Source organism: Triticum urartu, chromosome 5A (assembly GCF_056163025.1).
Source record: "Triticum urartu cultivar PI428250 chromosome 5A, HENAU_Tu73, whole genome shotgun sequence".
Classification (NCBI taxonomy): domain Eukaryota; kingdom Viridiplantae; phylum Streptophyta; class Magnoliopsida; order Poales; family Poaceae; genus Triticum; species Triticum urartu.
The window spans coordinates 513,276,270-513,281,157 of record NC_141877.1 but is presented as its reverse complement, the minus strand read 5'-3'; the positions used below and the strand labels follow the sequence as shown (position 1 = coordinate 513,281,157).

Here is a 4,888-nt window from a genome sequence, read left to right as displayed (position 1 = left end):
CGTACGGTCAGCGTAACGTCTCCTCCTTCTTGATCCAGCAAGGGGGAAGGAGAGGTTGAGGAAGATGGCTCCAGCAGCAGCACGACGGCGTGGTGTTGATGGAGCTGCAGTACTCCGGTAGGGCTTCGCGAAGCACTATGGAGGAGGAGGATGTGTTGGAGAGGGAGAGGGAGGCACCAAAGGCAAAGGTCAGAAGTCCTCCATCTCCCCACTATATATAGGAGGGCCAAGGGGGGGGGGGGGGCGCCAGCCCTAGGAGATCTAATCTCCTAGGGGGGTGCGGCCAAGGGGAGGAATCCCTCCTCCCCAAGGCACCTAGGGGTGCCTTCCCCCTTTGGGACTCTTCCCTCCTTGAAACCCTAGGCGCATGTGCCTCTTGGGGCTGGTGCCCTTGGCCCGTGTAGGCCAAGGCGCACCCCCTACAGCCCATGTGCCCCCCCGGGACAGGTGGCCCCACCCGGTGGACCCCCGGGACCCTTCCGGTGGTCCCGGTACAATACCGGTGACCCCGAAACTTGTCCCGATGCCCGAAATAGCACTTCCTATATATAATTCTTTACCTCCGGACCATTCCGGAACTCCTCGTGATGTCCGGGATCTCATCTGGGACTCCGAACAACATTCGGGTTACTGCATATACATATCCCTACAACCCTAGCGTCACCGAACCTTAAGTGTGTAGACCCTACGGGTTCGGGAGACATGTAGACATGACCGAGATTGCTCTCCGATCAATAACCAACAGCGGGATCTGGATACCCATGTTGGCTCCCACATGCTCCTCGATGATCTCATCGGATGAACCACGATGTCGAGGATTCAAGCAACCCCGTATACAATTCCCTTTGTCAATCGGTATGTTACTTGCCCGAGATCCGATCGTCGGTATCCCAATACCTCGTTCAATCTCGTTACCGGCAAGTCACTTTACTCGTACCGTAATTCATGATCCCGTGACCAGACACTTGGTCACTTTGAGCTCATTATGATGATGCATTACCGAGTGGGCCCAGTGATACCTCTCCGTCACACGGAGTGACAAATCCCAATCTTGATCCGTGTCAACCCAACAAACACTTTCGGAGATACCCGTAGTATACCTTTATAGTCACCCAGTTACGTTGTGACGTTTGGTACACCCAAAGCACTCCTACGGTATCCGGGAGTTACACGATCTCATGGTCTAAGGAAAGGATACTTGACATTGGAAAACTCTAGGAAACGAACTATACGACCTTGTGCTATGTTTAGGATTGGGTCTTGTCCATCACATCATTCTCCTAATGATGTGATCTCGTTATCAATGACATCCAATGTCCATAGTCAGGAAACCATGACTATCTGTTGATCAACGAGCTAGTCAACTAGAGGCTTACTAGGGACATGTTGGTGTCTATTATTCACACATGTATTACGGTTTCCGGATAACACAATTATAGCATGAATAAAGACAATTATCATGAACAAGGAAATATAATAATAATGCTTTTATTATTGCCTCTAGGGCATATTTCCAACACTCCGCCCCTTCACCCCACGCAACGGGGTCCCTCCCGATTGCCCACACATTGATAAGGAGTGTCGTCTTTGCCGGGATCTCGTAGCTCTGGACGATCGACATCGTCGTCGACTCGTGTGGGATGAGAAGTGGTGTTGGTGGGTGGAGACGCAACACCTCCTTCAACACCGCCTTGAGGTACTCCATCCTGCTAAGGTCATCTTCTTCGATGGCCAACTTGTCGTTGGTGACTCGTGTTACCTCGTCCGACAACTTGGCCATTTTCTGGGGTTTTCTCGTGAGCTCCGCCATGGCCCATTCCAGCGTAATAGATGATGTCTCAGTTCCGGCGAAGATCATGTCCTACATATGCCCAAAAAAACACAAAGCAAAGGATAGAAAATAAATTAGTAAGCAACTAAATGGTTTTCCTATATCTCAATTGAGTGGGAGTTTTTCTGTTGTAAGTGTTATAAGAAAAATTCTAGATTGTCTATTTGGTAATTGACTGGTTTATAATTTGGTATTCGTTAACGTTCTCCACTATACAAACAATGACACATGACACTATCAAGTTGACTGATTTTCAGTTCTTTGTTAATCAAAAGTTTACACCATACAAACAATGACATATGTCATTATAAAATAAAAATATATTTTACACGATTTCAAAACCTCAGCTACACCCTTGTTTGCTATGATTTGCTTGTTTTCGGAGCTTGTGAAGGCAGGTGTAATGGATTGTTACTTGCTACAGATAAACATTTCACACAAAGAAAATCCAATTTGCCTTGTTAACACCTTTAACCAGGAACTATTCAAATCAAAAGTGAGTTTATATTTACCACATTATTAAACCTGGATTCTCTTAACACAAAATTACATGTAAGATATGTATTATTGCTTTGCTACTTTTAAAATATGAAAAATATACATTGAAGTAACTAGCAACAAACAGAAGAGACAAAAGAGGCAAAAAGAGAAAATAAGAGAAAATAAACAAAACAAGTTCAATTCAACTACAAGCAAAACCCATGACCCACGGCTGTCTGTTACCCAAAATAAACAAATAATGGATTGTATACCAAAACCGCTTGAGCCAAAGTAACAAATACTCCCTCAGTTCACAAATATAACATGTTCTAACTTACTTTTTAAATCAAATGTATATAGACATGTTTTAGTGTGTTTGTTCACTTATTTCAGTCCACGCGTATTCCATAGAGACACGTAGGGAGTTTATCCTAAAAGAAAATTATAAATGAATAAATGAAAGCCGACATACAAATAAAGAGAATAATTGGACCGCAGAAGGCGTGATTTGAATTATTCAAATCATTCAAAATATAAAAACTATATAGAAGAATAAAGAATTACCTGAAATTGAAAAGAAGATAATTTATACGAAAAGTATAGCAATTCTGAAAATCGTAGGCAGACCATGGACCCAAAATTAAAGATGAAATTCTGGGGCTTTCGATCGATCACCTGGACAATGCTTATGATGCGATCGTCGGTGAGGTCGAGTCCGGCGGTGCCTTCTTCTCTCAGCCGCAGCAAGACGTCCAAGAAGTCATCCTCCCCTGCGCTGTCGTCCCACTTCTTCTCAAGGTGCTCGGCGATATCTCGGACAGGAACTTGTGCCACGCCTCCATCTGGTCGTCCAGCCTCTTCTCGAACCCCGTCGCCCACCTCACCACCTTCGCCGCCGCGTCGGGAAGCACGTCCTCCGCCTGGAGCCCCGACATGAGCGCCGCAGAGTTGCCCATCAGCTGCTTCATCCTCTCGGCCGTGGCGCCCGCGGCGCCGGTGGCCGCGCGGGTGACCACCGCGTTGCCGTAGCCGTACAGGAGCCCCCTCAGCTCCACGGCCTCCCCGGCCTCCGCGGCGCGGCGGACTCCCGCGACGAGGGCGAACGAGTCGGCGCGGCGCTGGGAGAGGAGGTGGACGACGGCCATCTTCTTGCTGCGGCGCCAGGCGTCGCCGTAGGGCGCGAAGGAGACGTTGATCGAGCCGTAGGAGAGCTTGTGCACCGGCGCGCTGAGCACGCGTGACGCGAATGCGAGGTCGTGGTTCTTGTACAGGTCCGCCGCCGCGGCCGCCGTGGACACCACCAGCGTCCGCCTGCGCCCGAGCTGCAGGAGCAGGAGGCCGCCGTCGCTGCCGTACCGAGCGTGCAGGTCGCGCAGGGAGCGGTGCGCGAGGCGGCCCAGGAGGTGGAGGTGGCCGAACAGCGGGATCGCCGGGGGCGATGGCGGGAGCTTACTGTTCTTGCCTCGAGCTTTCCTGGTCGCGCAGCAGAAGGCGACGAGCACGGCGTACGGAGACATCCTGCTTCTGCTCGACAACTGTGCTGGATACTACTTGAAAATCCTTGCTCAATGGGGTATATACCGTGTAGCGTGTTGTGACATTTTGATTCGATTATTAGGTGCAGGTGTGGCGTTGTGACTTTATTTTCCCGCGAGAAAAGGCGACGTGACTTGTGAGGTCGAGGGGCAGCGACGGCAGTGTCATTGTCTTCGGATCATGTGTCAACTTTGGTATCGTCCATGTGATCGTGATCGTGCCAAAAAAGCCGCCGGGTGCCGGCTAAGCTCGTGCTACAGTATGGTCTAACTATGAGCGAAAACTTTTGAAAGTCCTTAAAAAAAGCTCCAATCAGATCTCTCCTTTTTTCCCCGGATATTGATGATTTTCGTTGGACCAGTTCATACCTGGCCAAACGGGCCGGCCCGCCATAAACGTGTCTGGCACGGCACGGCCTGCATCGGCATGAATAATAACCGGGCCGTTTCATGCCGGCCCATGGGCTGGAGCTAGCAGCCCAGGCACGGCACATAGGCTACGTGGGCCGGCATGCCCGCGTTGTGGCATGCTGTCCCGTCTGGCTTTTTTTTTGTTCGTAATACCTCTGAAAACAGCAAAAAAGGGTAAAAATATATAAAAAATTGTAAAATTTGGTAAACTATTATGTGGGTTAAATCTAGAGCTTTATTACCACCTATATCATTAAAAACTTCCATCTCAAAGAAGTAAAAGAATACAAGACATGCTCTAGAATTACAAAAAGATAAAAAAATACAAAGACTACACTATAACACTACTAATACTCGGATCCATGCACTAATAAAATACGCATGCACTACAAAAATATTGAAAATATTAGAGTATTAGGTATTTATATAGGACATATATATTTATATATTTCAAAAAAAATAAACGGGTCGTGCCGTGCCAACCCGCGTGCCCAGCCTCCAGGCCTAGGCACGGCCCATGGCGTGCCGCGTGCCGGGCCTGGACTGTTTAGCCCAGGCCGTGCTGTGCCTGAGTCGTGCCGTGGCCGCGTGCTACGCGGCCCAATTAGCACGACCTGTTTGGCCAACTATA

The 4,888-nt window shown here is 48.8% G+C and overlaps 1 pseudogene across 1 annotated transcript; it reads right to left on the bottom strand.

Moving 5' to 3' along the window:
- Positions 1 to 1,411: 1,411 nt before the first annotated feature.
- LOC125510075 (cytochrome P450 71A25-like) lies at positions 1,412 to 3,919 on the bottom strand (annotated as a pseudogene). Its single transcript, XR_015603545.1, has 2 exons — positions 2,987 to 3,919; positions 1,412 to 1,861 (listed from the first exon to the last, which is right to left on the bottom strand). The product of XR_015603545.1 is annotated as a cytochrome P450 71A25-like (transcript).
- Positions 3,920 to 4,888: the final 969 nt, after the last annotated feature.